A 12,549-nucleotide genomic window follows, 5' to 3' on the forward strand; every position below is an offset into this window, starting at 1 on the left:
TTCTGTTTGCTGAGGCTCAGTGTGCATACCCCTGGGAGCGAGTCTCGCATCCTACTGTGTGCTAGAGCTCCTGAGGGAGGCAGCTCCATCGCGAGCGTCCCTGCGCAGCTGTGTGTGTCCCTCAAAGGTCCCGTGTGTGGCCCTCCCCGTGCGTCTCCTCCCCACCCCCTGGCCACTCCTGAGTTATAATTTAATGGCTGAAAGGCGATCCCAGTGAAGTATCAGGGTCTGGGGAGGATGAAGACGGTGTGCGGCCCGCCGGAGAACTGGGAACAGGATGGAGGTGTTTCCCCTCCTTCTTCCTTCGGGGAGAGGCTTAAAAAGAAACTCTGCCTCGCTCCCAAGTATCTATATGTGTGTGTGGCAACGTGTGGGCGCGCGCGAGCCTGAGTGCGCGCAGGACCGGAGGAGGAGACGCGGGCCCTTTAAGGAGCCTGAGGGGGGACGGGCTGTGTGCGTCGGTGCGGGCGGGGAGCCGGGAGCGAGGAGGCCGAGCCACCGCCTCCCGGACTCCCGCCCCGCCCCCTCCTCCCCCTCCCGCCGCTGCCACCGCCGCCGCAGCCACCGCCGCCGCCGCCGCCGCCGCCGCCGGGGAGCGGAGCCGCGGGCAGGCCGGGCCGCACAGCAGCCCCGCGTCCGCCCGCGCCCCGCCCTAGCCGTGGGCCAGCGCCCTGCGCCCCGCCATGCGCTCCAAGTTGCGGGCCGGGGACCCCGCGCTGGCGCCCTAAGAGGCAGCGGCAGGAGGATCGCGCCCCGGCTGGAGGTACGGCCTACTGCGCGCCCCAAGCCGTATTCGCACCGCCACTTGCCTGAGCGCCTGGGCGACCTGAGCGCGTCCCGACTCTGGGCGCAGCCACTGCCACCTCCGCGAGGTGAGTTGGGGTCGGGGGTCCCCGTGGAGGGCCCGGTGGAGGCGCGGGGTGCGCTTCCGGGGGATCGGGGGAAGAGCGGGCGGCGCACGCGGCGGAGTTGGCGGGGCCCCTGCACTCGCGAGTTGGCGCTCTCGGGGGCTGGCCTGCTGGGGAGCAGGGCGCCCCATCGACACTGCAACCCGCGTGCGTGGGGGCTCCGGGGAACTTAGGGGAACTCCAGCTCCTCGGCCTTAGGGGATGGGGGGGCGCGGGGGCGTCCTGGAAATGCGGAGATCAGCCCCCACCTTGTGGGGCATGGCCGCCATGCGCCTGCCTCCTCCCGTAGCAGCACCAGAGTTTGGGGGTGACACTGCGCCTTATTTTTCAGCGTGCAGCGCGGGTTTGGGGAGCCCCTGGAGATGGCACACCCGGCTCCCCGGCCTGGCTGTGGTGAAAGGGCGCATGAGGGTTCTTGCCAGCTGAGGGGTGCCCCTGGCCTCGGGCGCTCCCAGGCAGGGGACCTGAGGGCGCTGGGCGGGGGTACCCCGGGGAGAGGCGCCTGTTGTTCCCCCCTCCCCCGCTGCCGGTGTTCCTGGTGTCTGGGCCTGCCTCCCGCGGCTGGTGACGCCCTATTGGGCCGCCTCCTGGTCCCTCCCCTAGGCTGTGCAGATACTTGGGATGCCACTAGTTTGGGAAGTTGAATTTCAGAGCTGGTCCCGCTTGGGCCGGACCCGGTGGGTCCACATTGGTGGGGGACTCTCCCCAGAGACATACGGGAAGTAGGGGGCCCCGTGGGGCGCGCCATCCCCATCCCAGGCGCTCGCAGGAAAAAGCTAGAAGGGAGGGAGCGAGCGGGCGGGCGGGAAAGACACCCCGTGCCGCTGAGCGCCGTCGCTCCGGCCCAGTTAGCGTGGGGCGCCCGCATTATCTTTACATTGTAGGTTTGTTTTTTGGGGAAGCGAGTGTCCTCTCGTCGCCTGTCGCCGCCTGTCGCGTGCAGCGGAGGCGGATCTTTTCTATCGGTTCAGCCTCCTCCCTTCCTCCCCCTCCCCCTGTTGGTGAGAACTGGTTTTATTATGATTATTATTTTTTTTTTCTGTTGCAGATTTGGAGGAAGGATGTGTGAGGGAGGCAGGGAGAGGGGAAGAGAAGATCCCTGTGGGCTGGATGGACTGTGTTATCCGTGGCCTTGACTTTGCCCTTTTCGAGCTAGATCTGGGTCTCAGGCTGCTTTGGTCTAAGGGGTTCTTTGGGCCCAGAGGGAGGGTGTAGGGGGTCCCAAGGTCCTGAACATCGTTGTGGGTGGCCTTTTGTTTGTTTGTTTGAGGGTGGGGGGAGGGCAGTGGGAGAAAGGAGCCGCCGTGAATTGGGGTAGCCAACATTCATAGCCAGCTCTGCAGCTCAAGTCCCCGGGTTTGAATCATTTTACTTCGGCCGCTTTCCTGGCTGTGTGGCCCTGGACAAACGACCTAACCTCTCCGTGCCTCAGGTTGCTCATCTGCAAAGTGGGGTGATAATAGTAACACCGAGCTCACAGGGTTGCTGTGAGAGAACTGAGGGTAATAATCCTTGGCAGGTCTGCGTATAGGTGCTACCCTGGCCACTGTGGTCAGTAGTGTGGTCGTTCTGAAAACTGGCCTTTAATCCAAGGGTCAGGAAGTCCTGTGAGGCTGCGCCTGGGGGGTGCAGGACTTGGTAAGGGGAGGGGGCCCTCTTGCCCTCCCCTTGGTTGTTACCCTTGAGAATGGAGAGGGGCGGTGGTGCCCTCTGTCCGTTGGACAAGCACGGAGGAGGGGCCCTGGAGCCCGCTGTGCCTGGAGCCGGCAGTGCCCGGTGAGCCGGTGGCGGGGCTGCAGGGGTCATCCTGGGCGCTGTCTGGCTTCTCCACGCCTGCTGCCTTGTCCCTGCCTGGAAATTTACCGCCGGCACTGCCAGGTGCCTGGGGAGTCTGCGGCGCCCAGACGTGGGGGCGGGAGGCAGCCGGCCGGCCCTGGCCTCTTCCCACTGAGCTATTTACGCTTGCTCTGGATCAATACTATTGATGAATCCATGTAGATGGTAATGTGGCTGTCAGGCCCTGGTGAGGGATGGAGACCCCTCGTGGGGCTGCGCACACCCCCTCCCTCCCTCGGCCCGGGCTTGGCTACGTGGGAAAGATTTATTTGGCATGATCTGCTCTTTTCCCCCAATTAATAATACTCGTACCACCTCCTAAAGATTTCTGAGCTCTACAAACACACATTCAGCTCCGCTAAAGCCCTGAGCTGGGGAGGGCTTGATTGTTCTCCGGGCACGGGGCTGGGGAATGGCCGCTGGCACGTACCCGCGGGCTGTCTGGCTGGCCGGCTGGCTCGTGGGAAAGCGGTCCCTGGAGCCCCAGCCCCCAGTGTCTCGCCATTCAGGCGGCATGTCGGGGCTGCCAGCCTGTCTCCCCCTGACTTGAGATGCGGGTGTACCTTCTTCTCCTTTCCCACCCCCACCTGAGGCCTGTGGGTGGAGAAGTTAGTGGATCGCTCAGATTTTTTTGCGGGGGTGGGGGTGGGGGAGGGTTGTTCTTCCTTACACCTAACTGTGCCAGAAGCAGGGAGCTGCGGCCCCCCCCTTCCGACAGCTCTCCGATCTGACAGTCCCCACAGGCCACGCTGCCGCCGACAGGGGTGAGGGCCTGTGCACGGGGGTGTGTGTGTCACCATCTCTCAGCCAGCAGCAGCCTCTGCAGGTGACACCCCGGAGACTGGGCTTCCGAAAAGGGGGGCCTCTTACAGGGGAGGGTGGACCAGGTAGGGGGGTGTCTGAAAGGGCCTCGTCTCGCCCCGTGGGTGGGTCTGGAGGGTTCCCCAGGGAAGCGATGCTTGGGAAAGGCCGCTGGCATCCTTTGAGCGTGCTAGCTGTGGGGCATGCGGGCTTTGTGGCCTGTCACGTGACCTTTAGTCTGGGGCCTGGAAAATGTTGTCTGTGTGACACATCCCACATGTGTGTGTGTACATATGTACATATGAGCATGCATGCACCCACACATATGTAATGCAGTGACAGTAACAGCCAACACATACCAAGCACTTTCTGTGTGCCAGGGTCTCTGCTCGGTTGCTCTCCCTCACCAGCCTGTGAGGTCAGGGCCATTACTGTCCCATTTTACGGATGGTGAAATGGAGGCGTAGAGAGGCGACTTTGGTGACTTGCCCGAGGTCGCACGGTCTGGGTGTGCGGTGGCACCTGGGGTCATTCAAGGTCATGTTGGCGCAGCAGGAGTGCACTGCAGACCTGCCCCAAGGTGGAGAAGTTGTGTGTCTTATTTGAGCACCTAAAGGTCTCTGCCCTGCCCCAGGGTGGGCAGCAGACCGAGACCCTGTCCAGCCTCTCCCCCTCCCCCATGCCCCCTGCCTCCATCCCCCTCTGCCCCTCTTCCTGCTTGCCAGGATTTGGGGAGAGGACCAGCGCCAACCGCAGGCTTGGCATTTCTTTGAAGTCTCATTTTATCTTAAACATTCATGCAAATTTGGCATTCCTCTTGGCGACGGCTGTGTTTATCTGGAAGTGAAAACACGGCTTTGAATTATTTAGCGCGGTGGCTGCGCAGACCTGCACCGGAGGGGCACCTGCAGGTGGGCCTGCCTGCCGCGGTCTGCAGGGTGGGGCAGGCCAGGCCGGTGGGCAGACAGAGGGGCCTCCTGAGGGGGGGCCCAGTGCTTCACCTGGCCAGGGGTGGTCCTAGAAAGGGCTCCTTGGAAGTTAGACTTGGGATCAAATCCTGCTTCTGTCAGTCAGGAACCTTCTGACCTTCTGGCCTCGGTCTCCTGATTCTTAAGTTGGAGGGGAGGGAATAATGCCCACCTCCGAGGCTAGCCCCGGGCAGCTCCATGCAGTCCGCCTCCCTGGGTCTGCTCTGTCCCCACTGGGAGGGAGCCCTTAGGCGCAGGTGGCTGCTGAGCACCTGAAATGGGGCTAGTGCGACGGAGCTGGTAATTTTATTTCATTTTAATGAACTTGAATTTGAATGGACACATGTGGCTGTGGCTGATCGCTGCCTAATCAGACAGCCCAGGGCTGGACGGCGGAATGAGGCTCCGTGTGTGGGGGCAGGGCCTGGCTCTTGGTGTCCGATGCTGTCCCCAGAGCTGGCCCAGGCCCCTCCACGCTGTCTCCCCCCCTGCCCCGCCAGCCTGCTGGACAGTTCCGTCCAGTGGGTGTTTCTCGGGGTGGGGGGGGGGCATCTGGGTCTGCCCCGCCCAACTCCGTGGCCACAGCTACATGTGGCTTCGAGCTCTTGAGGGGAGGCGAAGGTGTCCCAGGAGCGGGGTTGTGTTTGACTTCAGTTTAGCACATTTGAATAGCCCCAGGTGACTAGTGGCCACCGTGATGGGCCACTATTGCAGCTTCCGTGATGGGCCTTCTCTGATGACTGGGGGGTCACACGACATGTTTGGCTGCTGGTTGAGCATCTCTTCCTCCTGGCTCTGCAGGTCCCTATCCCTGAGACCGGAGGGCTGTGCTCTGTGTCCCCACTTCCTTCGCTGGCTGTCTTGAGTTCAGGAGGCCAGCCCAGGAGTGTGCAGGGTGGACGCCTCTGACCCCTGGGGCCAGGGACCCCTTGGTAAGGGACGGTTGCCTCTCAGTCCCGTGCGTTTGGCTCCGGCAGAGGTGTCGGCAAGGCCTGCCCTCCAAGACTGCTGTTGTGCCCTGTGGTTTTTTCTGCTGTGAATTCGTCTGTCCGTGGAGAGAATGTCTATGTGAACTTCTCGGGATAACGTTGCTTTCTGTTTGTCATTTCGGAATTGAAAAACCAAAACGCGATGCGTCGAGACTTGGCCACGTGCTTCGGGCTTCATCAAAACTTACTTTCATGAAAGAAAATGCCCGAGTTTGTTCAAAAATGAAACGAAACAGGCCAAGGTATCGAAGGGCACGTTCCCGGTCCCAGCCTCCCAGTTTCCGTCCCCTGAGCGGGCGCGCACCAGGAGTTCTCCTCCGGGACATCTGGCCGTGTGCCCACCTCAGATGGACGTGGGAGCGTCCCCTCCCCTGAGTCCTGACCCGTCTTGGAGTGCGTTCTGACCAGCCAGCCGCAGCCTGGGGACCTGGTCCAGCCCCCTTCCTGTTTTTACACTGCGTGTGAACTCAGGACGGATTTTACATCTCTTCATGGCTGAAAAAAATGAAACGAGGACGACCCTTTGGTGACATGTGAAATTCACATCTCAGTGCCTGTGAAGGAAGACCCGTTGGGGTGCGGCTCAGCCCTGTGCTGTCTGTGGCGGGGAGTGCGGCCGAGGTCGGAGGCCGGAGGTCAGAGGTCGGACCCACATGTCTACCAGACTGAGTCTCTGGCCCTCGACGGAAACCACTTGCCCAGCCCGGACAGGCAGTGGCCCCATTTTCTTTTATTTTACTTTTCAGCTGCAGTGGGATGCTCGATACCGTTTGTGTTGGTTTGGGGTGTACGGCCCAGCGGGTCATGGACTTCACACCGAGCTCCCCCTTGGGATTTCCAGGACCCGTCGGCCCTGTGTTCGGTCACCACGCTGATGCTGGCCGGTCTCCCTGGGCTGGATGTTCCACGCCTGTGACTGTTTGGGGGTGCCAATCTGTGCTTCCAGCTCCCTGCCCCTCTTCCAACGCCCGCAGCGCCCCTACCATCTGGCATCCACCAGCTCCCTCTCTGTGTCTGAGTCCGTTTCTGTTTTGTGTGTTCATTCAGTTTGTTCTTCAGATTGCCCATAAAAGTGAAGTCCCAGGGTGTTTGTCCTTCTCTGTCTGGCTTATTTCACTCAGGACAATGCCCTCTAGGTCCATCCACGCTGCCGCAGATGGCAGGGGTCTTTCTTGTTTAGGGCCGTGTCGCATTCCGTGATTCAGCCTAGTCCTCCGGGGTTTTCAGCGTGGGCCCAGAGAGGGTCGTCCATTTGAGGGTCACACCAAGCTGCTGTGGGAGGCAGGGCGGAAGGGGGCGGGCGAGGCAGCGTGCGGGAGGGCTGACTTCTGGCGGGATTTTTGGCCGAGAGTGGTGCCCGAGGCGATCATCCCCCCTGGACAGGGTCCCACGCAGCTTCTGTACCACGCTCTGTGGTCTTCACAGTTTTCTCCGAGTTGCTCATAACCCATCTACTTTCCCTCTGTGCTTTGGCCAGCAGGAAGCTCAGAGCCAAATGAGCAGTGTGGTTTGGTTTGTGTTTTGGTTTTATGTGATGAGTCCTAATTTCAGGTTAGTTTGCCCCTGAGTTTTCCCTTTGCTCTGCCCTTGGGCTACGATTTTATCGTGTAGTTTGCCTTCCCGAGAGTTTTGAGGGGTGGCCCGCCGTAGAGTCAAGAAAACACTGTGCGAGGTGTTTCCAGGCTGTTCCTCCTGACAGAAGATCCCAGGAGGAAACCAAGGGCTGGCACCTTGGAGTGTCTTCACTCAGGTCAGCCCCTGGGCGAGAACTGGGGTCTCTGGATGCCTGTCAGACTTGGGGGCGGGACAGTGAGTGACGTGGACAGTGGAAGATGTCCCTGTGTGAGGCCTGTGTCTCTTGAGGGCCACTTGGCCTGAGGGGAGGCCCTGGTGTGGGGCAGGTGATGTGCCCGCTGGGGTGCAGTGTCAAGCTGTCTGCTCCACACCTGGGGATTGAGGCTCAGGGACCCTGGATGTCATGGTGGCCTGCAGGGGTGTCCACAGGGACACCTTGCTGATGCTTTCGGACTCTGCCTTCCCCTGCTGGCTGGGAAGGACTCTGGGGCAGCTGTCAGCCTGATGTGTGAGGGGGGGCTGTGGGCTGGAAGGCTTGGGAGGTTTGGAGGCTCGTGGGGTGGTCTGTCTCTCTTGGGCCCCACCTACTGCGTGCTGGGCTTGGTTGGTTTCTGGTGACCTTTGTTGGTGGTTTAGGGCTTAGGGACTAGCCAGTTTCTAGCAGGCTGGGCGGTGCATCCTGGGATAAGTTCTGGGGCCTCTGTGCCAAGCTCCTTGGTTTGCCCAGCAGTGAAATGGGCTGATGAACTATGTGGCCTCATAGTAGAGTGGAGCTGAGGCAGCATTCGAGGCCGGAGTCAGGTGTGTCCTGACCCCTGTCCATGGCTCACTGACCCATGAAACTGCCTCCGGGCCAGGCAGGTGGACCCAGCAGCCTCCTGCGTCCTCCTCGCTCAGGGATGCCTCCCAGGGGCCTCACAGCGGGCCTGTCCCCTCACAGCAGACTGCCCTCCTGGCCACAGAAGGGGGTGGTGTCCCTTCCTCTTGGCTGTGGCCCGCTCCCTGGTGTTCCAGAGCCTGTCCCTCCCTGCGGCTGTGCCACAGCGCTGCGTGCCCTGACCTCACTCCGGGCCCTGCAGGGCTTCCCACCACTTCCCGCACGAAGTCCAGACTGTTCTCACCACCTCGGGGGTCTGTCTGCCAGGCCCTGGCCGACCTCTGACCTCCCCTTGGCCAGCTGCCCCGCAGTCACAATGTGGGACTTCTGGACTGGCAGGTCTGGAGGGGGAGGGGGAGGGGGCGGGGAGCCGAGTTTTCTGTGGCGAGGGTCTCTCTGGGGGACGCTGTCAGTTGGAAGTCCTGGAGGCCAGGCCCGAAGGTGCCCGTGGGGAGGGGGTGCCTTGGAGGCCCCTGCTGGTCCCCACTTGTCCTCATTCTGGACTCCAGGCCTGCCACAAACCCTCTGGGAGCACTGCCCTGGGGCTGCGTGGTGTCTCTGTGGCCATGGCAACCGCCTGGCACTGTGGCCTGCTCGTTAGGCTAACGAGGCGAGCCTGCTGGGCCGAGGGGGGGGCCGCTGGGGATGTGCTGCCCCAGTCTCTGCTGGGCGTCTCTGCCAGGCTGCAGGCCAGCGGTGGAGCTGGGGACGTGGGGCGGGCGTGGAGGAGCCCAGCTGGAGCCAGGGACCCCTTCAGGGTCTGCGGGGTTGGGGGTTCTGGTGGGAATTACGTATGGATGACCCCTCCGATGAGCAGGTAGAGCAGGGGGAGGGTGCCAGGGGGCCCTGTGTCCTCCGTCTCTCCTTCTCACCTGCCCCCCCCCCACCTCAGCCACTCCTTCCAAGGGACAGACTCACTCCAGCGGTGGGGGTGGGAGAGTGACGTGGAGGGGCCCCGCTGCCCCATGGCCTTGGCCTTGACCTGGGGCGAGGGAGCCACAGTGCAGAGAGGGACCTGTAAGTTGTATACGGCTGTGCCAGAGGAAAGAGAAAATGCAAGGGGGACATCCGGAAGCAGAGAGAGGCCCCCTGGGAGGCGAGAGGGTGGTGTGAGGTAGGGATGTTGGGGTTCATTGGCCCTGCTTTCTTAATTCCTTCAAATCCAACATGGGTGCCTGCCCCCAAAGAATGGCCAGGAAAAAAGGTGTCCCCTGCCTGTCCCCTCCCAGCCCCCTGCTGTGAGGAGCCAGGGATGATGCTCCTGGGTCTTTTGCCATGGCCCTGCTCCCACGGGGCCTGTGTTCCAGACCCTCTGAGCAGATGGGGCTTCCTCCCCAGCCTCCTTGACGGGAGGGAGAAAATGGCCCAGGCTGAGGCCTGAAGGCCTCTGGGCCTGTGTCCAGAAACCCGAAGCTTGCCTTAAGTGAAACTTGATCTTTTGGTGAGGGGACCTTCCCCGCCCCCAGAAGACAAGGCCCCAGGCACCCCAGGCTCCCGGAGCAGCTCCTGGGGCCTGGGGGCCGGGAGCGGAGAGAGGCCGGCACGCACCTGGCGGCCTCGGTCCGGGCGGCTGGCTTTTATTCAGAAAAGACCTGCAGGTGGCTTTCAACCTGCCCGGGTCCCCTCCCCAGAGGTGGCGACTTCTCTGCTGCACGTGCGGTCCTCTCAGCCAGGTTTTCATGCCCCACCCCCAGGCGTCCATGGCCCCCCGGGAGACACCCACCTCCCCAGCGGCTGGAGAGCCCTGCGGGGCTGTCTTCCCCCGCGCGGCTCCCCGGTCAGGGTGCGTGCCTGCGTCTGCCAGCTTTGTAGGTCAGAAGTGGTCGCACATCGACAGATTTTATAGGACTCAACCTAGTAATTTCCTCCCCACGCTCAGACAGACAAGAGAGCGGACTTGGTGGTTACGAGCCGGAGATTCTGACAGCTCTGTCCCCGCAGCAGGCCCCGCCCCCCCGACAGTGCCAAGTCTGAGTCATCGGCCACGTGACCCTGCCCCGCTGTACCTCAGTTTCCCTAGTATGTAAAGTGGGATCTCGAGGATCCGAAGGGGCTGTGCAAGGTAGGGCGGTGCCGAGAGAGTTATTTCTGAAATGTTTGTCGTGCGTTGGTGCAGTGAGGTGTCATTGGCAGAGCGTGACTTCTGTATCGATAGTGTTATGCTGCAGCAGACGAGTCTCGGGATCCGGGTACTCCCTGGGGGTGGCCCTCTGGGTGCTCAGGGGCTGTCCTTTCCTCAGCGGGTATTCCCGGGGGCTCCTCCGGATGCAGCCAGGGCTGAGCTGGACCCTCTGGGGGCAGGGGGTGGTGTGAGCTCTTCCCGGGCGGAGCCTGTGGGTGGGGCCTGCGGTTTGACCCCTGCCTTGCGGGAAAGGCTTTTTTGGTTTTTAGAAGCACTACCGACGTTTTCTCTGTAAATTGGAAGATTAGAAAACAAAAAGCTTATACGTACAGAAAACAGGACTGTGATCCCACTGCCAGAGAGACCGGTTGCATCTCAGCACCATGTGGGTTTTGATGGGAAGGACAGCCGTGATGTGGGGGCGGTGAAGGGTACAGGGTCCACAGCCCCTGCTCCTTGGTAGGGGGAAGAGGAATGGGGTGGGCCTGCAGTGTGGTTTTGGGTCGTGGAACCCGGGTTCGAGTCCTGCCTGTGCCCTGCAGTAGCTGTGTGGCAGGGATCCCTGGGCCCTGGTCTCCTGGCAGCCCTGCACACAGTAGGTGCTCCACTGGTGGCTGAGTGAACGCACTGTGTAGGGCTCTCAGCCAGGTGCCCCCAATGTCTGGGCCGGGTAATTCTGTTTGGAGGCTGTCCAGGCATTGTGAGATTTGCGCAGCATACCTGGGCTCTGTGCCAGTGGTCCCCCCTCTTCCTGCATGGTGATGACCAGAGGTGACTCCAGACCTTGTTCCCTGAGGGGGACAGTCCCCCTCACCCCCGGGACCTTTGTGGTACGTGAAGGAGTCTCGGAGTGGACTGTCTGCAGGGTGGCGAGGCCCATGAAGGCATTTTCTTTGGAGTTCCTGCTGAGTGTGTAGATTTCTTTCACTCAGATGCTCTCGTTAAGGACCTACTGTGTGCCGGGAGCTGCTTGGCACAGCCCAGAATGAGGCAGGCATGTGCTCCTGCTTCCCCAGCCATGTGGGGAGATGGTGGCGACTTAAGGCACGTACCTGCCTCCGCCTCCCCTTCTGTGAAATGGAATGAGGGCTGCAGGTGAGCCCGGGAGGGGTCCGTCACCTTGGGCTGACTGTTTCCCTCCCTGGCCTCAGTTTCCCCATCGGGAAAGGAGTTTGTGGTAGTGCTGACCTTGTGGGTTGCTGGGGGGATTGACTGAGTCCCTTTGCCTCAGGCCTGCAGTGCACAGTAGGTGCTTTGTGACAGTGAGATGACTCGTGCGTTGACTCCGGAGGCCGGCGTGCAGGGATTTGCCCTTGGGGTGACTGGGGTGGACGGGTGGTGCCCCGGGGGGTGTGGGTGGGATGCCCTCACAGCACCTTCTCTGTGCCTGGCCGTGCCGGCTGGTGGGGCCTCGGAGCCCCTGCCCTCCTCCTCCGGTCCCCCGAGGAGCCAGCTCAGTGAAGATCCCTAAGGCGATTAAGTGGGTTCATTTGATCCTGAACGTGAACTTGAGCAGGCAGCTTATCTCCTGGAGATGAAAGCCTGGCAGGCAGCAAGCCACCTGGCCTGGGCAGAAAGTGTGGGGCTTTTATCCTCCACCCCTGCCCAGCTAGGGGCTTTTGCCCACTTGCCTCCGGCCTCCAGCCCCTTATTCTGCGGTGGCGGGGGTGGCAGGGGACCGGGGACGGAGGATGGAGGGCCGTGCGCTGTTCCTGCACATTGGACAGCGGCCGGCACCGTCGGCCCTCATTCACCAGATCTTCTCAATCTCGGGAGCCGGCAAGCTCTCCAAGTTCCTGGCCAGCCCAGGCTCAGAGAGGCCGGCTCTCGCGCCCGGTGCCACACAGCCTCCGGCGAGCCTGACAATATTTACATACTCACACTCGAAAAATCCCCTCTGCTTCTGGGCCCTGAAATTCCTCCTTAACGCGGCCCGCCTTTGCACGGAAGTGGCAACAGCAGAAATCAGTGTGATGCCCCCGCCGCGGCGTAAAGGGAAGTGAGAGGAGGCAGGGCCGGCCGGCTCCCACGCAGTGTGAGCAAGTGCCGCCTCGAGAGCCGGGAGAGCTGCAGGCTTCGGGCTGGAGACGTGTGAAAGTGGCGGTAAAAAGAGCCGGTGTTTGGGCTGCTTCTGGTGGTTTTTTTTTTAAACAGCCAGGTCGTTTGAAAGTTGTATAGGGAGAGTGACCTTGGTGGCGTGTGACTGTCCTTGCACGATGGGGCGGGGACACGGCTGTGGAGACCCCGGTGCCTTAACAACCACCCCCCCTGCAGTGATAATAACGAACAACAATAGTATGTGCTGGGGGTGGGGGGCACTGCAGCGAGACCCTCTCTGTTGACCGTAATGGTACCAGGCACTGTGAGGGATGGTCCCACCCTTCCCAGCTCTCTGGCTTGGACATCTGCAGCAGCCTCCTTCTGGGCCCCCAGATCCACTCTTGGCTTTTGCCCATTGTGGTCCAAGGGGCCC

The 12,549-nt window shown here is 61.8% G+C and overlaps 1 protein-coding gene across 16 annotated transcripts in view; it reads left to right on the forward strand.

Annotated features, from left to right (window-relative positions):
* The first annotated feature begins 570 nt into the window (after positions 1–570).
* NCOR2 (nuclear receptor corepressor 2) overlaps positions 571–12,549 on the forward strand; it is a 160,410-nt gene continuing 148,431 nt past the window's right edge. For all 16 annotated transcript variants that reach the window (XM_037051893.1, XM_037051895.1, XM_037051885.1 and 13 more), the window contains exon 1: positions 571–872. The gene's annotated coding sequence lies outside the window, so the exon portion shown is untranslated. The remainder of the gene's footprint in view (positions 873–12,549) is intronic.

The sequence above is a fragment of the Sturnira hondurensis genome, unplaced genomic scaffold, assembly GCF_014824575.4.
Source record: "Sturnira hondurensis isolate 20B ecotype Veracruz unplaced genomic scaffold, ASM1482457v3 Scaffold0007406, whole genome shotgun sequence".
NCBI classification, from domain to species: Eukaryota; Metazoa; Chordata; class Mammalia; order Chiroptera; family Phyllostomidae; genus Sturnira; species Sturnira hondurensis.